General features: G+C 41.7%; 1 long non-coding RNA gene across 1 annotated transcript in view; it reads right to left on the bottom strand.

Annotated features, from left to right (window-relative positions):
* Nucleotides 1–25,088, bottom strand: part of LOC138797041 (uncharacterized) — a 223,759-nt gene that overhangs the window by 895 nt on the left and 197,776 nt on the right. The gene's annotated exons all lie outside the window — the stretch shown is intronic.

Raw genomic sequence — 25,088 nt, 5'->3', positions numbered from 1 at the left:
ACCTCCACATGTGGACTCTGAATGGTTTCCGGCTGAATCTCTGCGCCAAATCTGTAGTGTGAACGAACCCTTAAAGATAAGCAAAGTGAAGACGGATTAGCTGAGTCCATTATAACCGATGGAGGGGCAAAGGGAAATGAGTAAGAAGGAAGAGGATAGAGCCAGCCCGTGCAGTTTGGAGAATGTCTGGCCTGATAACATGCTGGATTCACAGGTTAGAAAGGTCACTGATAGTCTGGAAGCTTGGTAAGAGAAGATTGCAGGATGTAGTGTTTTGTACAGCCCTGTTTTTCTCCTCTCCAAGTTCACTCCCCCCCCCCTGACCCCTTCACCCTCCATAAAGCACAATGGACACAGAAATCCTGCTTCTTCTGAGGTGTGTGTGTGTGTGTGTGTGTGGGGGGGGGGTAGGAAAACAGCTTTTTGTGTACAGAAGGAATCTCTTTTGCTTAATAAAACCTATTACAGAGTTTCTGAAAAATGACATTTACATGACTGTTACACTTTAACAATAAAATAATTAGAATTTTATACTTTAAGCTACTGGCTGCACATATACAAGTAATTTTTTATTTTTGTATAAGCTTTACTTTGCTTTAGTAATAGAACAGAATTGTGCATACACTACAATACATCCTGGCTGGTTTACATGATGATCTGACCTTGTCAATTCTTGAACCTGCGACCTTTTATTTAGAGCATTAGCCGGAGCTGGAGCCAAAGAAATGACTTCTAAGGTAATTTCATGTCTTTACTATTAATGTTCCTGACAAGCAATTATTCACAGGATTATTCATTATGAATGAAATGTAGATTGAAGTCTGCTCTGAAATACCAAAGGCAATTTAATAAAACCTGCGGGCTACACGCATACAGCAAATCTAAACCAGAAGAACCCCATTACCAAAGCATGTCAAGGTAACCGACAAAACGAGAAGGACATCAATGTTAAAACTCAACCAGCCACCTATTGTTTCAATCTCTACAAACTTGGACAAATGCATATGTTTCCCCCACAAATTAATAGTTTATTCAGTATTTTTACCTTACCTACACATTGGGAATTGTTCTCCCTATAGAGGGACTCATAATGTCATGTTTCTAGGTCATGTTGTCTACAAAGCCTATAGCCTAAAGCCTATAGCCTATAAAATGTATAGCATGTGTGAACCCTATTTATATATCGAAGAAAACGATAACAATATAAAGACATTCTGCAAATTATCTAAAGTTTTAATTACAATCTGAACAAAAAACATAACAAAGAAACATCTAAAGTACTTCTAAGGGCAATAGAAAATACCACCAGTGTGTGTAATGTGATAATATGGCATCACAGAGTCTCTGCACAGGTGGAATAATATGGCAAGTAAGACAATTGATCACTTATAATAGAACTTTCATGGCCTATAAAATTATGTTCCCTTGTAGTATGTTTTATATTATAAGACTGTCCGAAAGCTCTGTACTAGATTCCGGAGGCATTTTCATTCTATTGTCACAGGAAAAAGAGTTGCAAAACTAGCTGAGCATATAAGGTCCACGCACCAGGGAAATAAAGAGGTTCTGAAATTCGCCCACCTGAAAATAGTTAAACCTCTGCAAGAAGGCAGTGACAGACATAAAGTCTTGTTAAAAAGAAACGAGGATCTTATCTTCTTCTTTGAAGCTATAGGTCCGATGGGCTTCAACTATCAAGATGAATATAGTGCCTTAGTGTCACTATCATTAAAATGTTTTTTTTTTTTTTTGCAGAAATCAATAGTACAGGCGATTTTAAGAAACTTTGTAATTGGGTTTATTAGCCGAAAAATAAATTTTTATTATGAAAAAGCAGTTTGAAGCTCTCCCCCCTGTCTTCATTGTTCTCTATGGAGAGGGGAGGGGTGGAGGGAGATGAGGCACCAAAACAGGACAACAAAGAGTTAATTTACAGCTATATCACCAGGCTATCTCCTCAGAAGACAGCACTGACCTCTCTGACCTCTGAATACTGGTTTTCACACATGTACCACTGTGTAATCCTTTTCTCTCTGCTCAATGCTGGTGACTAATCTCCCTCCTCCCCTCTCCATAGGTTAGACAGGGCTCACTGATGTAAACAAGACAGGATTTTCTGATAATGAGCAGTGAATGAGAGAGAGGGGGGGGGGGACCTGGGGAAAGTCTTTTTGAATGCAGATAATGGCATATTTTCCTAATAAAACCAATTACAAAGTTTCTTAAAACCGCCTGGACTATTGATTTCTGCAAAAAAAAAAAAAAACACAAGTGGCACTTTAAGTGTTCTCATACATATTTACATTTATTTTCATGTAGCTAGAACAGAGTCACACAATCGGGCAGCCAGAGGAAGTTGAGCAGGGCACCATAATAGTCCGAAACTATGATGACCCCGTCTAGCTGTCTCTCCTTTACATGCATTTTGTAGATGAGTAGATCCAAATAAAATGCTACTTCGTGCAACAGTTTACGGTGAGTGCCGCACGTTTTTTTATCCCTTGGATATATGATGGGAATTGTAGTTTTGCAACAGCTGAAAGATGGCAAGTTTTACACCCCTACATAAGCTACATTATCAGGGCTACTATGAACTCTTCCACAGGAAATCCGCCATATGTCAATGTTGATAAAGGGACATCGGATACCGTTTATGTAAACATCAACATCACATATTTAGTCATTATTTACTTTAATAATACTGACTGCCATAGGAAGAAGGTAGATCCACTATCAGCAGTTTCTCAGGTCCCTTATTAAAAAGTTAGTTTCCAATTTTCTACTTGTAATATATTAACTCACTTACCACTTTTTTTCCTTTTTACTCCTAAACCTGACACGTTTCTCCAAAATGTAGACAAGGAAAAGGTTATTTGGCCAGTGTTTACTTTAATAATACGAACCAGTCCATTAGTGTGACAGGAATACAGAGGATTAGCTGACAAAATTTCCCACATACACCATATTTCCTAAACAAAAAAAAATCTCTCTACTGAAATTTTAGAAAACCCATCACCATGGTTTTAAAGGGGTTGTCCAGCAAAAATCTTTTTCTTTCAAATCAACTGATATCAGAAAGTTATATAGATTTGTAATTTACTTCTATTGAAAAATATTTATCAGCTGCTGTATGTCATGCAGGAAATGTTTTATTTTCAGTCTGACACAGTGCTCTCTGCTGACATCTCTGGCCGAGACAGGAACTCTGTCTCGGTTTTCTATGAATCCCCATAGAAAGCCTCTCCTGCTCTGGACAGTTCCTGTCTTGGCCAGAGATGTCAGCAGAGAGCACTGTCTTAGACTGAAAATAAAACATTTCCTGCAGGACATACAGCAGCTGATAAGTATGGGAAGACTTGAGATTTTTTATTAGAAGTAAATTAAAAATCTTTATAACTTTCTGATATCAGTTGATTTGAACTCCAAAGCATTGATCCACGGCCCAGTGACCAGTCCTGATGAGGACAGAACTGTTTAGCCCATGGACACTGGGACAATGCGTCACATGTGCTTTTAGCATTGGGCACTTAAACGGTCGGCTGTGGACAACGCCACCTGTGTTTGGAGTTGTGAACTGTTACAATCATTCATGGATCTCTCCAAGATTTAAGAAGAGTCAGTCACCTTAAGTGCTGAGGGTTATGACGCCTCGTTGCTCCCTCCCATCTCTATCCCTGTTACATTAAAGGAGAAGTCTGGTGAAAATTTTTATTAAAGTATTGTATTACCCCCCAAAAGTTATACAAATCACCAATATACACAGGAAATGCTTATAAAGTGCTTTTTTTTACTGCACTTACTACTGCATCAAGGCTTCACTTCCTGGATAACATGGTAATGTCACTTCCTGGATAACATGGTGATGTCACTTACTGGATAACATGGTGATGTCACTTCCTGGATAAAATGGTGATGTCACTTCCTGGATAACATGGTGATGTCACTTCCTGGATAACATGATGATGTCACGACCCGACTCCCAGAGCTGTGTGGGCTGTGGCTGCTGGAGAGGATGATGGCAGAGGGATGCTCAGTGTCCCTCCAGTGCCCTGAGTCCCTCAGTGTCCCCCTGCCATCATCCTCTACAGCAGCCACAGCCCGCACAGCTCTAAGAGTCGGGTCGTGACATCACCATGTTATCCAGGAAGTGACATCACCATGTTATCCAGGAAGTGACATCACCATGTTATCCAGGAAGTGAGGCCTTGATGCAGTAGTAAGTGCAGTAAAAAAAGCACTTTATAAGCATTTCCCATAATAAGTGTATATTGGTGATTTGTATAACTTTTGGGAGGCAATACAATACTTTAATAAAAATTTTCAACTGACTCCTTTAAAGGTCAGTTAGAAGCTGAGCCCTGCTTCCAAATCCCACATCAGCACACAATTGGTATGCATAGTGCAGGGACAAGATTTAGAAACAGGGCTCAGCACTGACTGTAAATCAAGCAGGCACAGGGACTGGAGGGGGAGCCGGATGCGTTACAGCGGGTTTTCTATTCTAAAAAACAGCCACTTGTAGAGTGTCAGAATGGTCGGGTTTTAGTTTTGGCATGTGAAAAACCTTCCAGATTTACTAAGGGCATGTGCCGCATTAATGAATTTGACGCAAAAAAACAGACACAAACGAAAGCATAACGGCTTAAAACGGACAGATTGTTAGTAAATGAGCCCCATGAACTTTAAATTGTCCAAGTGAGTACAGAGAGCGTGGGTTTAGACATAAATACATAGGAAATTTAAAGGGCACGGTCACTAACTTTTGATATTTCATCAGACATCTCAAAAGTTATTGATCAGAATGGGTCTCTATTAGAGATGAGCGAACCGGGTTCGGGTTTGAGTCGATTCGAACCCAAACGTTTGGTATTTGATTAGCGGGGGCTGCTGAACTTGGATAAAGCTCTAAGGTTGTCTGGAAAACATGGATACAGCCAATGACTATATCCATGTTTTCCACATAGCCTTAGGGCAGTGGCATAGACATAGGGGTCGCAACGGTCGCCATGGCGACCGGGCCCCTACGCTAGGGGGGCCCGCCGGCCCCCCTAGCCACTTCCTCCTGTGGGCCCCCCAGCCCCACTGACATAACTGTAGGCACTTGCTGTCATCTGACTGGATCTCTTACCTAGTCAGATGACATCAAGTCCCAGATATCTCCTCCAGATATGGCAGGGGCCTCCTCCGTGCAGGCGGCGCTTGTTCTGTGAGGAAACAGAGGATGGCGCTGCTGCAATCCTCCTCTCATCTCCTCATCACTGTTTCTCCTGCAGGGTGGAGGACCCCCCCAGGCCAGGTCACAAGGCTGTGCAGCAGAAAAGGAAGGAAGGAATGAGTGAGTAAGGTGTCGGTGACCTGGTCTGGGGGAGCGGCCTCCACCCTGCAGGAGAAACAGTGATGAGGAGATGAGAGGAGGACTGCAGCAGCGCCATCCACTCAAGTTCCTCAGAGGTGAGGTGCTGAATGGTCTGCTATATACTGGGCACATGGAGGAGTACTGATCTAATGTATACTGGGGGCACATGGAGGGATACTGGTCTGCTATATACTGGGGGACATGGAGGAGTACTGATCTAATGTATACTGGGGGCACATGGAGAAATACTGGTCTGCTATATACAGGGGCACATGGAGGGATACTGGTCTGCTATATACTGGGGGCACATGGGGGAGTACTGGTCTGCTATATACTGGGGGCACATGGAGGAGTACTGATCTAATGTATACTGGGGGACATGGAGGGATACTGGTCTGCTATATACAGGGGGACATGGAGGGATACTGGTCTGCTATATACTGGGGGCACAGGGAGGAGTACTGGTCTGCTATATACTGGGGGCACAGGGAGGAGTACTGGTCTGCTATATACTGGGGGCACAGGAAGGAGTACTGGTATGCTATATACAGGGGGCACAGGGAGGCATACTGGTCTGCTGTATACAGGGGGACATGGAGGCAAACCGGTCTGCTATATACAGGGGGACATGGAGGCATACTGGTCTGCTGTATACTGTGGGCACATGGAGGGATACTGGTCTGCTATATACTGGGGGCACAGGGAGGGATACTGGTCTGCTGTATACAGGGGGACATGTAGGCATACTGGTCTGCTGTATACTGTGGGCACATGGAGGGATACTGGTCTGCTATATACTGGGGGCACAGGAAGGAGTACTGGTCTGCTGTATACAGGGGGACATGTAGGCATACTGGTCTGCTGTATACTGTGGGCACATGGAGGGATACTGGTCTGCTATATACTGGGGGCACAGGAAGGAGTACTGGTCTGCTATATACAGGGGGACATGGAGGGATACTGGTCTGCTATATACAGGGGGACATGGAGGGATACTGGTCTGCTATATACTGGGGGCACAGGGAGGAGTACTGGTCTGCTATATACAGGGGGGCACATGGAGGAGTACTGGTCTGCTATATACAGGGGGCACAGGGAGGGATACTTGTCTGCTATATACTGGGGGCACAGGAAGGAGTACTGGTCTGCTGTATACAGGGGGGCACAGGGAGGAGTACTGGTCTGCTGTATACAGGGGACATGGAGGGATACTGGTCTGCTATATACAGGGGGTACATGGAGGAGTACTGGTCTGCTATATACAGGGGGACATGGAGGAGTACTGGTCTGCTATATACTGGGGGCACAGGAAGGAGTACTGGTCTGCTATATACAGGGAGGGATACTGGTCTGCTATATACTGGGGGCACAGGAAGGAGTACTGGTCTGCTATATACAGGGGGCACATGGAGGAGTACTGGTCTGCTATACACAGGGGGACATGGAGGAATACTGGTCTTCTATAAACTGGGGGCACAGGGAGGGATACTGGTCTGCTATATACAGGGGACACAGGGAGGGATACTGGTCTGCTATATACAGGGGGACATGGAGGAATACTGGTCTTCTATATACTGGGGGCACAGGGAGGGATACTGGTCTGCTATATACAGGGGGACACAGGGAGGGATACAGCTGTTGAGTCAAAGGTTAGAATACAATTAGAGAATGACACAGTACAGTCCATTAATAATAGGGGGCAGTAGAACAGTACATGAGGGGACACAGTGCCACATTAGGGGGCGTCACCTTAGAGTGACTATAGGGGGGGGCCCAAACTAAAATTTTGCACCAGGGCCCATCAGCCCTTAGCTACGCCCCTGCCTTAGGGCTTTATCCAACTTCAGCAGCCACCGCTAATCAAATACCGAACGTCCGGATCGACTCGAGCATGCTCCAGGTTCACTCATCTCTAGTTTCTATATCAGAAGACATAGCTGAGAGATTGCGGAAGCGTGATCAACATCTCGGCTGCCCGCTTATTCCGCCAATAATTTCTCATAGACGCACGTTAAAAAATATTGATGGAATGAGCAGCCAGCAAGGGAGTGGATTACGCTGCCGCGATCTCTCCACGGCTATATCTCCTGATCAGAGGGAGTCTCAGCAGTGAGACAAGTATAAAAAGGATTGTTGGCACTCCATGAGAGGGGTTGTGCACGTGGTGGAATGGTTCAGCAACAGGTAAATAGAAAAGCCCAGCACTCACCAGATGAATTTGCTTATTTATTCAAGTACAGCATGAATCAATATTACACTCAGGACGCATGGCCTTCATCAGGTTTTTTCAATGAAAACAGCGGCCATTCTTTTTAGCCTAGGCAGCATTGCATTGAAATCAATGCAGTACCATTTGTTTCATGCACACAACGCACCAACAATGGCCATACACAAAAAAAAAACACCGGTTGGTGTTTGGCCAGTATGACAACAGCCGTTGTTACACAGTGTGTGAACATAACCTGAAAGTAATAAATGTGTTCTAATCTAGATCATGGAAAGATGTGTTGAGGACGGCACTTCCGTAGCGGTGGTGCTCGAGGCAGTGGGTATCCAAGTAAAATAGTAGAAAAAACCCCGGCACTCACAAGATGATACTTGTCATGATCTAGATTAATAAAATAGTAGTAAAAAATTTGGCACTCACCAGATGATACTTTCTAATTTATTGAGGTGCAAAAAGCATCAGGTACAACAAAGAGGGCGCATTTCGGCCAAGCATGGCCTTCATCAGCTTAGAGTTTACCTGATGCTTCTACTATTTTACTAATCTAGATCATGACTTCATCTACTTTTAATCAGCAAGTTTGCCCCCTAGGTCATAGAGCACAATACTACATTACAAGGTACCATGTGAAAAGCAAAACAAACCAAAAACTAAAATAAACTGTAACAACGACTGGGAAAGTTTCCATGAAAATCTCCTGCCCCTTAATGTATGTGAAAACTCTTCTCCTTCAGCTTATCGCCCAATCAGTCCTTCCTAAGGGCCCTATTCCACAGGAACGATAATCGGCCGAATCGGCCCCATTCGGCCCGATGTGACTGATTATTGCTCGGTGGAATAGAGAGAATGATCAGCCGATGATCGTGTCATCGGCTGGTCGTTCATTTAGGGCCAGACCTAAAATCATCGTTCCCCCACCACGCATCACTACGGTGGAATAGCGGTGCGTGGCGGGCGACCGACGATTTGAGAAGCACAATACATTACCTGCAGGGCTTCTCCTCCACTCTGTCTTCCTCCCCGGGTCCCACACACTCTAGCTGCAGAGTGGCCTGTCAGCTGACGAAGCGCTCAGCCAATCACAGGCAGGGACCGCCGAGCCATGTCAGCTGACAGGCCATTCTGAAGCTAGAGCGCGCGGGACCCGGGGAGGAAGACAGAGCGGAAGAGAAGAACTGACAGGTAATGTATGCTGCAAGGGCTGCAAGGACATCGGTAACGATGTCCCTGCAGCCCTCGCTCAACGATCATTGGGCCGTGGAATAGGCCCAGTAAACGAGCGACAATTTAGCAGATCGGCGCTCGTTTACATCGTTGATCGGGCCCTGCTCGGCCCGTGGAATAGGACCCTAACCTTTCTTTTATGGTGCCATTCAGTCTTCGGGAAGTATTGTGTTGAAAGGAACAACGGGGCACCTGGTTGAAGGTGGAAACAGGGAGTATTCGATATTCGCTGTTGAAAAGATTAGTCTGCTTCTGTTTGTGGGAACGGTACAGATATAGCTCCTTGTTCAAAAATCCTGTCAAAGGTCCGAAAATGTCACCGATGGAAAAAAAAATGCCGGGGTTTGTGTGTGGGCTAATGAAGTCTGTCTCAGGCAATCAAAGGATTAGTCCTCGAAGAAAAGCAGCGACGAGCTCTCCGACGGACGGATGAATCCAGCATCTCCCTCATCAATGTTGACACTGTTTGGTAATAGCCTCACATTGACGGCCTCTTGAAAATGTCATGTTCCTTTCAGGAACATAAGTGAAGGAATTGAACCAGCCAACCACCCTGGACTTCCATATAGTCATTTTTCAAGGATATTTCAATGAAGACATTTATAGATCTATAATGATATCATATCCGCCATTACTGCAAATAACTTAATTTTCTATTGCGGAGGAAGCGTTAATACCATCGGCAAATGGAATATGAATGGAATATCCAGAAAAATAATTTGAAGCGACGGCGTGATTTGTAAAATAGACTTTACAATGACTCATTGTAACACTGGCACAGCCTGACAGAATGCCAAGATTGTAAGGCACAGTGTCACTATGTCATCCATGCAAAGACATAGACGGCTCATGAGATTCAGAGACTGAACAATAACATGTGCCGATTAATTCAGGCAAAATATATATACAACAGCTCAGTTCATGTATGGATGGGTCTCCCTGCTATAGTAAAAGACGTACAGCTAGTCAAACTATTACTGTGTTACTTTAACTAAGCATAAATGTATATGGATTTGTAAAGATAAATAGATAGATAGATAATAGATAGAAGATAGATAGATAGATAATATACAGATAGATAGATAATATACAGATAGATAGGAGATAGATAAGATAGATATAGTTTGACTAGCTGTCATATAAAAAGACGTACATCTAGTCAAACTATTGTGTTACTTTAACTTTAAGTATAAATGTAAATGGATTTGTAAAGATAGATAGATAGATAGATAGATAGATAGATAGATAGATAGATAATAGATAGATAGATAGATAGATAGATAGATAGGAGACAGATAGATAGATAGATAGATAGATAGATAGATAGATAGATAGATAATAAATAGGAGATAGATAGATAGATAGATAGATAGATAGATAGATAGATAGATAGATAGATAGGAGATAGATAGATAGATGATAGATAGGAGATAGATAGATAGATAGATAGATAGATAGATAGATAATAGATAGATAGATAGATAGATAGAAGATAGATAGATAGATAGATAGATGATAGATGATAGATAGATAGATAGATAGGAGATAGATAGATAGATAGATAGATAGATAGATAGATAGATAGATAGATAGATAGATAGAAGATAGATAGATAGGAGACAGATAGATAGATAGATAGATAATAAATAAATAGGAGATAGATAGATAGATAGATAGATAGATAGATAGATAGATAGATAGATAGATAGATAGATAGATACACATAAATAAAGCAATATTGACCAGTTTTTCTTTCTGTTTCCCAAATGATGACTTTACAAATTCAAATCTTCCAGTACTTAAAAGCTGCTGCAGGAAGTGGTGTTTTCTTCCAAGTTTGACACAGTACTCTATGCTGACACCGATGTCCAAGACAGGAACTTTCCAGAGCAGGAGAAAATCCCCATAAAGAAAACACTACTTCCTGCAGGACAAACAGCAGCTGATTAGTACTGGAAGACTTGAGATTTTTAAATGGAAGCCAATTACAAATCTATATAACTTTCTGAAACCAGTTGATTTGAAAGAAAAAGGGTTTTCGTTGGAGTACCCCTTTAAGGATACAAACATGATTTTGAGCAAAACCTAGATTAAGAATCACGTCTTTTAAATTCAGATCTGAAAACGTGGATCTATCCACACAATATGAGTTGCTTTTCGGTAGTATCTGATCAGATTTCAAACTTCTTTGTTATTAGACGTGAAATGTATGATGTCATAAAATAAATAGCTACTTACTAATCATGGTAGACAGTACAAGCAAAGAAAAGAACATGACCTAAATGCTGCATTTTACTGCAAGGTCAGAAACATAACTTGTGTTCCTTCTGCAAAACTTTATTCCCCGTGATACTTACTACCCTCAGTAACAATTATTTGATAGTTCATGAGTAAATATACTATTCCAGTCTAATCCAGAATACTGTGATTAGTAAGTATAGCCTGTCATTTCTACTATACCGCTAAATGTGCCGGTTAAGACAAGGATACAGCCTTTGGCGCCTGGTCTTACGTTTCAGTATGAAATATTTTTTTCCTTAGGTGTCTACTCCAATTTCCAAGCCCTTACGTTAAAGAAAAATTGTGTTCCAATGGGAATAGACTGTTTCTATAAAGATTAATGAATGCAAGTTACTCTACGGACAGCAAGGGAATTATCTTATACCTAAGCGTCACATCACAGCTGCTCGCCTCAATGGCTTCAACAAACATTGCTCGAAAAAATGATAGAAACAATTTAAAAAAAAAAAAATATTTTGCTCACTAGATCTGAGTGCACATAGTAAATGGCTGGAAAAAAATACAAAAATGTGATTTATATTCATGCAGGTATTTCAATTTTCATCGAGCACATGTACAGACCTCTAACCATGGCAAGGTAAAGTATTGTTTCCAGATGGCAAATGTCAGGCTGCCAAGGTTTCGCCTTAAATATGACGCAGATTTGTCGAGAAATATGTTCCTAATACTTGCTATCAGTCTACCGCTTCTGCAGAGTCCTTGTAGTTTATAAACAGGTTGCCATAATAACGCATGCTTTATATTACGTATCTTCTTTTTACATGATTTAGCAAAAAAAATTTCATCACTGAATGATATAAATGGTCTAGAGTATGTGAATTACAAATATATAAAAAATAATGATATGAAATACATATTAATGCTTTATAATTAAAGGGGTCTTCTAACAACAGAATGTTCAAACTATCAATTAGAAACGTCGGTAGGTGGCGCTGTCGCGAACGTTTAGCATGTATAATTTTTTACTCTTTCAATTGTTCCCTGGCATAAAAAAACTTTGCAAAGTGATGCAGTACGTGTATACTGTATTTTCACCTCTACCCTTTGGGCTAATCTCCATATTCTACCATGTTACCCCAAAAATAAGACAGCGACTTATATGTTCCCAAAGACGTGCTAGGTCTCATTTTCAGGGGATGTCTTATTTTTTTATGAAGAATTGACATGTCACATGCACAACAGGGATAGAGCGTACTGTATGGCGGCTTCTGGCCACCAGGGGGAGCTCATCACAGCATGTTTGTACAGCACAGCAGGGACAGCGTATGGTATGGGGCAGGCGACGGGTTAATGGCAGAGTGTGTGCGGCTCTACATCTGGTGGTAGGAAACAACGGGGATGGTGGCAGGTGATGGGCCTTTTGATGCCTTGCCTGCATATTTACAAGTGATGGCTGTGGAAGGAAACATCAGGGTTGGCGGGTGACGGTCTTCATATCCTGCATTCAGCTGCAACAGGCGGTGAAGGAAGGGGACAATGGCAGAGTGCTAAAAAGACTCACAGCTGCATGCCCTGGTGTTCTGTTCGGTGGGCATGCTGCCAAGCAAAAACTTTTGTTTGGTCAGGGGAGGCCTTATGTTTGGCAACTCAGCAAAACTTCTGCTAGGTCTTATTTTCAGGGGAAAAGGGTTATACAGTTTAGTTATTTTCCAAAATTTTCCCCGACAGACATGACAATATCACTATGTTCTGCAAATGCAAATAGTGACTCTTACAGTGAAGACGAGGTTGTTATTATATCACTTTGACTGACATGTACGCCATTTGTTCACCATACTGCTGGCTCTTCTGCTTTATGTAACCTTTACGACTAATTAAAAGCAGAATTTACCCAAGGAAGTCGGGTTGGATCCAAGTGCTAGAAGCCCATTTTGAAGGTTGTTCTATGAACTTCAAAGTAGAAATGGCTGGTCACACAAATAAATGGCAACTCCTTTTAATACAGTTTGGTCATCATGTTTGCAAATGTTATCAGGAAACCTGCACAGAATCGTGCCCGTTTTGGTGAGGATTTTTTGCTGTAGGTTTTGGTGTAGTAAACAGATTAGACAGAGAGTGTGGACCTGCTATGCTGCTCAACCAGTTCGGCTCTGGGCCACCCCAGGGGGGAGATTCATCAAACATGGTGTAAAGTGAAACCGGCTCAGTTGCCCCTAGCAACCAATCAGATTCCACCTTTCATTTTTCAAAGAGTCTGCGAGGAATGTAAAGTGGAATCTGATTGGTTGCTAGGGGCAACTGAGCCAATTTCACTTTACAACATGTTTGATAAATCTCCCCCCAGGACTCTAAGTGCCTTCTGGGTCTTCACCCTTTATCCATCTCCAGAATATGAAAGCTGGACTTCTGTGACCACCAGGATACCAGGTCTCTCCCCAAGTGTGATTCTGATTTGAGCAGCAGCTGGTTTCCAAGAACCAGAGAGAGTTGTTCTACGGCAGTGGGGAACAGGCCGGGTATACGTGGTTAGCAACCTGAATCATCGGCAGGAGAGTAAGGGTACTTTTGCGCAAAGCCATTTTTCAATGATTAACGATAAATCATCTTAAACGACCACTAAGGAGAATGACCTCAAATCTTGCAGTCGTCCTGTCGTCGCTACGACAGAACGACATCTTATTCCAATTTTTATTACAATTTGCAAATGATCAACGATAAAAATAGGTCCAAATTCTATCAAACGACCAACTATTTCTTTTTGGTCGTTTAATCGTTGTCTGCTATTACACTAAACGATTTACGTTTGAATCTAAACGATCTTAAGTGCTGTACCAGGGATGAGGCAGGTATCGTAGTCAGACAGGTGAGGGCTGCAGGAGGTGGTATAAATAGGTTCAGGTGGCTCTGGATTGGCAGATCGCAGTAGCAGATGGAGACAAACTCCCTCTATAAATTCAGAGCCCCCCAGTGGCCAGAGATGTCATTGCTGCCGGAGGTGGAAGAAGATGCCAGAGAATACGAGCAGTCCCAGGACAAGGTTGGAGCATAGCAAAGGGTCGAATAGGACAGCACCGCCGCCAGTGAGTCTCATCCAGCGGGGAAATTGTCCATTTATCCATTTGCCAATTTTGCAACCGATCTACAAGATTTAAAATCTGCAGTTCGCTGCTACGATAATATGGAATTTATTTTATAGACACGATACATAATAGCCTAATATACAAGTGCCCAGTCAAATGAGTGTGAACACCCAGGAAAATCTCATCCTCAAGTGTGCACACACACACACACACACACACACATTCATGCTATTTGAAAGTTTTTATACAACTATTAAAGTAATTGGTCTTTTATGTGTCTGTAGCTCCTACTTTTTATTTTATGGAGGACATCTCTTATTTTGCAAATGGGCGCATGGACCTATTTTTCAGGACACGACTGTCTTCCAAATAATGAGAGAAATTCTAGAGAATGATGCCATAAAAATCAGTGTTCATAGCTCAGAAGCCGACAGTCTGCATGATTGTCGATGGGAGTATAGCTCATTTAACGTACATAAACTGGGAATTTTTCTTGCTGGAAATCTTCAAGGAGCCGCTCTGTCCGAGGGAGGAAGCTCGCGGTAAACTGCTAGATGAATTATAATCAGATTTGTCGCCATTGCTGATATTATAATAATGTACAATGGTGCTCGGTGCGCTTTGGACTAGTAGTAACCTGCTAAAACAAGCCTGAAATCATTATTATTTGTGGAACGTCTCGCTTTACTTTACTCAGGAGGGAAATAAAAATAAAGATTTGCGTCAGAAGACTCTTTTCTTATTAACAGAAAAAAAGGAAAAAAAAAGGAAAAAAAATGAAAAAAAATTGGTCAGCTCTCCTAGAACACTGTTCACACTAGGCAGGAGCACGTTGCCATGGCTGGAATTGCAAACACACAAAAACACAGAAAACACCAGAGGCATGAACACTTTACCAGGCTTGGTAAATGTATAAGTAATAATGATCTTGAATCTTTTTGGTTTAAAGGAGAAGTCCAGCGAAAATTTTTATTAAAGTATTGTATTACCCCCCAAAACTTATACAAATCACCAATATACACTTATTACAAGAAATGGTTATAAAGTGCTTTTTTCCCTGCACTTACTACTGCATCAAGGCTTCACTTCCTGGATAACATGGTGATGTCACTTCCTGGATAACATGGTGATGTCACTTCCTGGATAACATGGTGATGCCACTTCCTGGATAAAAAAAAAAGGTGATGTCACTTCCTGGATAAAATGGTGAGGTCACGCCCGACTCCCAGAGCTGTGGCTGCTGGAGAGGATGATGGCAGGGGGACACAGGGCACTGGAAGGTAACTAAGCATCCCTCTGCCATCATCCTTTCCAGCAGCCACAGCCCGAAAAGCTCTGGGAGTCGGGTCGTGACATCACCATTTTATCCAAGAAGTGACATCAATATGTTATCCAGGAAGTGACATTACCATTTTATCCAGGAAGTGACATCACCATGTTATCCAGGAAGTGACATCACCATTTTTATCCAGGAAGTGACATCACCATGTTATCCAGGAAGTGACATCACCATGTTATCCAATAAGTGAAGCCTTGATGCAGTGGGAAGTGCAAGGAAAAAAGCACTTTATAAGCATTTTCCGTAATAAGTGTATATTGGTAATTTGTATAACTTTTGGGGGAAATAAAATACTTAAATAAAAATTTTTACCGGACTTTTCCTTGATAAAAAAAAAATGGCTCTGTCCGGACTTCTCCTTTATCAATTAAACTCCAGCCGCGCATACATCTATGATAATTTTGGAATTCTCATTTTGGAAGTATGGATTTTGAAGTGAGTTCATAGGTAATATTCTGCAAATTCATGGCAAAATCTACAACATTTATCTAGCATATATGGCCAGATGAATTTTCATAATTGTTCCCGCAAATAATGAGACAACCCTAGAAGTTCTGTCACTGTTTTGCCTTTCTTGGAGGTCTTCTACACAGCCCGCTATGTCCCAGCACACTCAACTTCGGGAGAAAATCTCCTTCTATACAGTCTCCCTTCTAGTGTTAAGCAAACCTGTCAAAATGTATTTGTATTTGGCAACATTAGCCGAACCTGAACACTCTGGGATAGATTTATCACACATGGTTTAAAGTGAAACTGGCTCAGTTGCCCCTAGCAACCAGATTCCTCCTTTCATTTTCCAAAGAGTCTGTGAGGAATGAAAGGTGGAATCTGATTGGTTGCTAGGGGCAACTGGGCCAGTTTCACTTTACACCATGTTTGATAAATCTCCCCCTTAGTATTTACTATAAATAACACCCAAAACTAGCCTAGCCCTGAGTAGAAACACTAATGGTCCTATTAGATGGCCGATCAATAATGTAAACGAGCGCCAATCTGTTAGATTGGCGTTCGTTTACTGAGCCTATTACACAGCTCTGGCTAGTCCTGTGTTTCGAGACTCTTTGATGAGGCTCCACGGGCTCTTCTTTTGCATATTCATGTTTCCCAGGTGGCAATGCACCTAGGACTTCACTGCATTGAGCGCTTTCACTAGCAGCCGGCAGTGTTGTCGTTTGGCTGGTCTCCTGAGATCAGTTATCGGTTTCTCTATTGTCCGAATCATCATCAAACGGATCTCACTCAAAGGTTGTTTTTTTTAATTTGTTTTTTTTTTTTTCCATATAGAACTGTGCCAATACATATCCATATAGAAAGCAATACCTAAGTACATAGGCCTCTCTACTTTTTTTTTTCATTTTAGGCGACAAATATGTTGTGCATATCTTAAACACTTCAAAACAAAATAGTCCATTATCATTCTTTATACTTTTTTCTATACATTTTCCAAGATAGAAACCACTATCTCTTGGCATGTAGACTATAAACTTTAGATTTGGAAATTATTCAAACTGTGTGTGGGAGAGATGATTCTTGGCAATGTGTATGATATATATGCAAACAATATCTGCAAACACTCGGTCCGTTTCCAGATTGTGTTTTGCTGAAATCATCCAAAATGTAGAACTTGAGTATGACTGTATGCATCACAAACACTACTTGTATATAAATGTAAAATAAATAGCTCTATAAACGATATTATGACAAAGTTGAAACCCACATAATGCGAGACGGGAAAGATCAATACATTTAACTTGGCAAATTGTCAGCCATAAGGGATAATAATTGTTTAGTGTGAATGGGCCCTAAGCCCTCCAGCTAGCTAGAGATGAGCGAATAAGTGATCTGTGCTCCACTCACCAAGCCGCCGGCCTTTCAGTGCTGCTCCACTCCCTGCCGCTCCATCCCGGGTGCTGGGGAAAAGCTATATCCAATCCTGGGAAACTGGGAGAAGTTTCCCAGTATTGGATCCAGCTTTTTCCGGCATCCTGGGAGGAGCGGCCGGAGGCTTGATGAGCGGAGTGCAGATCAAACGAAGCGATTCGCTTAATTTAGATGAGTGATCTGCTCACCTCTAACTGTAACTGTAACCATAGAGACTCTATAAGATTCTCTGATTAGTCTAAAACCTGATCTGTTGATTGTTGAAGCCTGAACTGTATCCCCATATTTGATGATCTTGCTGAAATTTGAGTTGTTTAAAGCTAAGTTCACACATTGTATGACAGCAGCCGTTCTGTGAATAGGCCGTGTCACATAACAGCCGCTGTCTGTGCAGTTAAACCCGGCCGGTACTGCAGTACCGGCCAGATGAACTTTATTTCTTTCTAATTGGAATGCAGGCACATAAGGGTGTGCCAGTGCTCCAATTACCCATAGCCGACAATGTAAAGACTGTCCAGAGCTGCACTTTACATTGCCTGCTCTGTCACTTTTGTACAGCTGCTATTAAATGAATAGCGGACGCACAAAAATGACATGACAGTTTTCTGTACGGCCGCATGGAATCTCGGCCAGAGATTATAGAGTGTGTATACACTCTGGCCGGGATTCCATAGAAAACAATGCGATGTACTTTTTCAATAAATAGCGGCCGGTGTTACAATCTGCAACAATGGCCATTATAAATTGAAAAAATAAAAAAATTTGTGTGAACCCGGCCTTAAAGTTCATCTGTGTCTGGCTCTCTTATTATACATGACCATTACGGACTCCCTAAAACACCACCAGCCAGGACACGCAAGAAGTGCCCGGGGGAAACTGCAAATATCATCATCTCGTGCGCCTCTGCTCTCCGCCCAAAGAATTGACATGTCAACTCTTTGGGCAAAGAGCGGAAGCACATGAGAAATCCCACTTTTGTTTAGTGTGAACAGGCCCTAAGCCCTCTAGCCACTGTAACCATAGAGACCTAGACAGTGACCTGCGTGAGGACTTCACACAGGCCTGACTCCGTTATTCCATCTATGCTACCCTAAGCTCCCCAGCCACTGTAACCATAGAAACCCAGACAGCGGGACAATAGGACAGGTGGAACTTCAAGCGGTATCCACAGCTCGGTCTCCGCTTGAAATTCCGTCACTTTAGCTCAGTGTGAACGGGCCCTATAACATGGGAACGCACTACTTAAGTTGGTCCAATGAAATGCAATGGTTTCTCAGGAGATGATGATATTTGCAGTTTCCCCCAGGCACTTCCTGTGTGTCTTGGCTGGTGGTGTTTTAAGGAGCCCGCCATGTATAATAAGAGACGCCAGATACAGATGCACTTTAAGGCCGGGTTCACACAAAATATTTTTTCAATTTATAACGGCCATTGTTGCAGATTGTAACACCGGCCGCTATTTATTGAAAAAATACATTGCATTGTTTTCTATGGAATCCCGGCCAGAGTGTATACTCACTGTATATACTCTGGCCGAGATTCCATGCAGCCGTACAGAAAACTGTCATGTCATTTTTGTGCGTCCGCTATTCATTTAATAGCAGCTGCACAAAATTGACAGAGCAGACAATGTAAAGTGCAGTTCTGGATGGACTTTACATTGTCGGCTATGGGTAATTGAAGCGCAGGCACACCCTTATGTGTCTGCATTCAACACAAGCCCGACTCCGTTATTCCATCTATGCTACAGAATGATAAATAGTTTTAAGAAGTCTGATGAAAGTATAACAGCACAGTAATAAAAGTATAGGCAATGCCATAGAAACTTCACCTCAAACTTTGCCGACACGGTGACATGGATTGAAGCGGCTCTTTCAGCGAGAGTTTCCAATATCAGCTTAGAAGAGCAGAAAGTCTCTTTTATGGTTAAAAGAATTTACAAAACCATTAAATGAATTATGAGACAAAAAGCAAAAGGGGAAAGAAATCTGTTTCCCCACAAGGATTGCTTGGACGCTCTGTTTTCTGCATTAGCCAGAGCACATCCTGAAAGATATGAAACAGTAGTTGGCTCTTTTCAAACTCTTCTGTGCAGAAGCAGTAGCACCTACAGCAAATAAATCATCCTACAGTATAATAAATGACAGCAGGAAGCATGGACTTTGTTCCCATTTAAAGAGACAGAACAGCCCTGTCCGAGTGGAAAACTCATTTTCAGTTTTGAAAGTTCTGTACCTTATATACTATATGAAATAAAGGATAGCAGTATGGCGGGGTGGACTGAATTCAATTGCTTTTTCTCTGCGTGACTAAATGTGAAATGATATCCTCAGATTGGAAAACAACCATGTGCATCCTTGACTAAACCAAGGCAAATAGCCATAATATTGGACATACTTTTAAATGAGATCCATAAAAGATAGTAAGCTGGTAAGCGTCAAAGCATTCGAGCAAAAATCCTGAATGTTTTATGTGCTGTGTGTACTCATTCAGTAAATGCCGTGTTTGCTGTAAGGCAGATGAACGATGCAGCAAAAAAATAAATAAATAAATAAATTAAAAAAAAAGGAGTTTGGCTGTCATAGACAATAGGGCACCTGAATTGTTCTCGCTTCATTGCAAGTAGAGATGAGCGACACGAATCTGGTGAATCAAGATCCGCTGCAAATAGCGCGGTCAATTGGCTTTGTTCTGTGAAGCAAATTCCCGCTGATTTGTTAAGGAAGTTCGCAAAAAAAAACTGGCAGGTGCACATGCTGTCTGGAATGTCACTGGGTGGGAGAAAGGGATTAACCATAATCCCTAGCGCCCGTCCAATTAGCTGCAGGCCCCTCTGTGATGTCAGCACCTCCCCCTCTATATAAGGAGGTTCGGTAACGGAGGCGGCCAGTCAGCTGTGTGTGGAGGAGAGAGCAGGATGGCAGCAGGCAGTTACAGCAGAGCAGGGAGAGACTAACAGACCTACTATAGTTTTGGCTGTTTTAATGAAATTCATTAGGATGCACCCCCTCAAAGGCTGAGCCTGCTTACATTTAAAGTACATGGTCCCAACCAGATTAAAAACAGCAATCATTCAGGTGCCAATATCTTCATGGAGACTGTAAATATATAGGGAAGAAAGCAAAATATAAGGTACTAAAATGTTCATATCTCCTTAACTGGCTATTAAAGGGGTTATCCAGCGAAAATTTCAGAAAGTTATACAGATTTGTAGTTTACTTCTATTAAAGAATCTCAAGACTTCCATACTTATCAGCTGCTGTATGTTATGCAGGAAATTTTCAATCTGACACAGTGCTCTCTGCTGACATCTCTGGCCGAGACAGGAACTCTGTCTCGGTTTTCTATGAATCCCCATAGAAAACCTTTCCTGCTCTGGACAGTTCCTGTCTCAGCCAGAGATGTCAGCAGAGAGCAGTGTCAGACTGAAAATAAAACATTTCCTGCAGGACATACAGCAGCTGATAAGTATGAAAAGAGATTTTTTAATAAAAGTAAATTACAAATCTGTATAACTTTCTGACAGCAGTTGATTTGAAAGAAAAATATTTTTGCTGGACAACCCCTTTAATATGATGGTGATGATACATATGCAGTTTAGTATTTAGCAATTATTTATTATACTGAATACTTACCATGATTCCTTTCAGTTTGTAAAAGCTTCAACAACTTAAAGGGATAGTTAAAAAAAAAAAATCTTTGAAATCAACTGGTGCCAGAAAGTGCCAGGGATTTGTAATTTACTTCTATTAAAAAATCTCAAGTCTTCCAGTACCTATGAGCTGCCGTATGTCCTGCAGGAAGTGGTGTATTATCTCTAGACTAACACACTGCTCTTTGCTTTCTTGAAATTATAACTATTTCTTCCACCATAAAAGCAACTCTGCACACTTCATCCGTCGGACAGGCTCACATAGTTATGATGATAGATGCAAGTATGCAATGAACGTTCAGGGTTTGTATTTCACTGGTGACAACACTGAATGGACAAGAAGGAAATGCTATCCAACCAGATTAGGAGCGGCGTAATACATGTGCGGAACATATAGTCTAGGTCAATGAGCCGATTCGGCAACACATGCTGCTTATCCACTTATATTACGTTCCTCCCTTAGCCTGGCGTATTTGCTTCAAACACTTGTCGTACGTCAGTCTAAAACAACAAAATATATCATTTCAAGAGAGTCCAAGTGACAGGTGTCTGGGGGGATATCAACCGAGCATATAAGAAGGGGGGGGCTGAAAATATGAGACTCACAAGTCAGTGGCTTCACTCCCAATTCCCATCAGCGCACACTCACAGCCATGGACGAGGCTAGAGAACGAGAGTGTAACCTTGTAAGCAATATGGCAGGATATACACATGTATACATACGTATTCTTGTATAACTAACAAGAACAAAGCTCTCATGTAAGATCATTGGACGTAGACTAAGGCTGGGTTCACACTGTGTTTTTGCAACCCGTTTAACGTATACGTTTTATGGAAAAAACTGATGCAAGAACAGATGCTATTGTGTCTATTGTGTTTTTCCGTTGAGTTATTTAAAAAAAAAAAAAAAAAAAAAAAATTGAAAAGTTGAAAATGATGCTTTTTTCTGGACACGAAAGTAGTGTTGACTAAGTTTTTCTGTCCGTTAAAAGTAACCAATTAAAAACGGACACGTTGAAAGGATAGGAAAAATGCAGTGTGAACCTGTGAAGGTGACCATAAAGGTGATGTTACTTTGGGTAAAAACATTGTAATCCTTAAAATGGCTTAAAGGGGTGCTCCAGTATGGGGGCACTTTTTTGGGGGGACTGAAGGTGAGGAGGTGGCTGAAATAAAAGACGTCCACTTACCTCCCCGATTCCAGCGGCGGGTCCCGCATCACGGCGCTCCGGTCCCCGTTTCCCGGCCGCTTCTGGGTGTCTGACGCCGCCCGAGACTCTACGTCTCAGGGCCGCTCAGCCACTCAGTGAAGGAGGCGGGATCCGAGCGGACTTCAAACGGATCCCGCCTCCTTCACTGAGTGGCTGAGCGGCCCTGAGACGTCACGTCTCGGGCCCGCGTCAGACACCCGGAAGCGGTCGGGAACAGGGCACCGGAGCGCCATGATGCGGGACCCGCTGCTGGAACTGGGGAGGTAAGTGGAAGTATTTTATTTCAGCCACCTCCTCCTCGGTCCCCCCAAAAAAGTGCCCCCACGCTGGAGCACCCCTTTAAGCCTTGTATCTGCTTCTAGAAGAAGGAGAGGAATGCTGGCAGCATGCCAATGAGCACAGCACCATGAACCTACATCGCAGCCACAATACAGACGCAAGGAAGAGACATTGTTATATAAACAATATATGGTAAAAAACACGTTATACCAGCTAGACTGCGTAGGACAGGAAACTGCTGACCATCTATGGATTGACCTATTAGAGTGTGATATGTATGTGTCTTGTGACTCGAAACCCCGCCTGTATTGAAAGTTTATATATTTCATGTGAAACCAAATAAAGCATGAGTGTGCACTCCTAACTCAGCTGAGAGAGGAGGTTATACCGTCTTATTGCCTGGTGTCATGTCCTTGTCGCTAGCGCTCAGCTTACTTAATTTGGACAGGGAAAGTCACTTGGGAATAAGGCAGATAAAAACCAAATCCCGCCTTATCAAACCCAGCCTAAGAAGTCAATTTTTAGATATCAGGAAATCAAGACAGCCTTTCGATATCATCACATGTCCTCAGCGTTCTGACAAAACGTAAGAATCTCAGAGCAGCATAAATCTAAAGTAACATGACGGCCACCAGGTATTCCCTGGGTTTCCATCTGCTGCTTCCCGCACTGTAATCAGTATATAACTGGTTTGCCGGGATTCTGGACTCCATGAAAATGCCATTGAAAATGTTTTTTGTTTTTTTTCTAAGGCTGGGATCACATTACGGTTTTTTAATCCTTTTTTTCAAATACGTTTTTGCAAAAAACGGATGAAGAAGAAACAGATGCATTTGTGTGCATCTGTTTTGATCCGTTTTTACATTGACTTCCAGTATTAGAAAAAAAAAGGATAAAAATGCATCCGTTTTTTACTGTACACAAAAATAAGTTTTTGTGTACGTACAAAAAAAGGTTGCGTTTTAATCCCTTATTTTCATAATGGAAATCAATGGAAAAATGGATCAGAACAGATACACACAAATGCAACCTTTTTTTTTTTTTTTTTTTTTGCAAAAAGTATTTAAAAGATTATATATATATATATATATATATATATATATATATATATATATATATATATATATATATAAAACTAGTGTGAACCCAGCCTGTTTTGTGCATGATCTCAGATCTGCGCTGGGGAATCTGTTAGCGCTATGAAAAGAAATATTATTATTATTATTATATGTGGTTGTAAATGTCAAACCGATTCGCAAGGTACATGGGCTGCTCCTAAGCATGGGTTCACACTACGTTTTTGCAATTCGTTTTTCTTTCTTAGCAAATACGAGTGGAAGAACGGATGCATTTGTTTTTAAATTGACTTTCATTATAAAAAAAGGATTAAAACGCAACCGCTCTTTTAACGTACACAAAAACATGGCTGACCTTATTTTTGTGTACGTAAAAAAACACCCAGATGCATTTTTATCCCTTTTTTATTTAAAAAAAATAATGGAAGTCAATGGAAAAACGGATCAAAATGAATGCACGCAAATGCATCCGTCTTTCCATCCTTTTTTGCAAAGAAAACAGATAACAAAAAACGTAGTGTAAAACCAGCTTAAAGGATTGGCACAGTCACAATGCTTTGTTAATGACAGTGAAATCATGTGCCTACCCTGAGAAGGCCGCCTTATATTCAGCTATGCTATCATTTCATTGCAATTTTTATTGGACGCCCCAGCAGGAAGCTTGGCTATCAGTTTCAAAGTGCTAAGTAAATGTAGAAGAGAAAGCATAACATCCTCAAGAGTCATTTCTGGCCATGATGGTGGCACTAGACTGCCAAGAGGATCTTCACCTTCAGACATTCCAAAAACAAGTCCCACAAATAAAAAAAAAACGGACAGATATAGGTGCTCTGGACTGAACACAGGCCTAAGAAAAGAAAATCATGGAATCCCTGGCACTTAAAGGGGTTGTTCACCAACTTTTTATTTTATTTTATTTTTTATTTTTTCAAATCAACTGAGGTCATAAAGTGCTAGAGATTTGTAATTTAATTTTATTAAAAAATCTCCAGTCTTCCAGCACTTATCAGTTGCTGTATGTCCTGCAGGAAGTGTTAAGGGAAGGTTATGCCAGCTGGATGTACAACCGTGCAAGGAGATCCGGGACTTTGGTGGCACTGACGGCTTTAGATGCTCCTTCAATGATGGTAGTAGTAAGTAGTAAGAAGTAGGAGATGTAAAATCAAAGCTTTATTACAAGAATTACACGTTTTAAGGCACAGCCTCTTCATTAGATTTGCATGTTCTGCAGGAAGTGTTGTATTTTTTCCAGTCTGACACAGTGCTCTCTGCTGCCACCTCTGTCCATGTCAGGAACTGTCCAGACCATTAACAAATCCCAGACTGGAAATAATACCCCTTCCTGCAGGATATACAGCAGTTGATAAGTACTGAAAGATTGGAGATTTTTTTTTTTTTTAAGAAGTAAATTACAAATCTCTGGCACTTTCTGGCACCAGTTGATTTGAAATAATTTTTTTTTCTTTTGTGAACAATCCCTTTAAGGACTTGCACTTTCTCCATTCACTGAATAAAGGCTGCT

The sequence above is a fragment of the Dendropsophus ebraccatus genome, chromosome 7 (assembly GCF_027789765.1).
Source record: "Dendropsophus ebraccatus isolate aDenEbr1 chromosome 7, aDenEbr1.pat, whole genome shotgun sequence".
Lineage (NCBI taxonomy): Eukaryota > Metazoa > Chordata > Amphibia > Anura > Hylidae > Dendropsophus > Dendropsophus ebraccatus.
The sequence above is the reverse complement of the archived record's forward strand: the minus strand, read 5'-3'. Positions and strand labels throughout refer to the sequence as shown.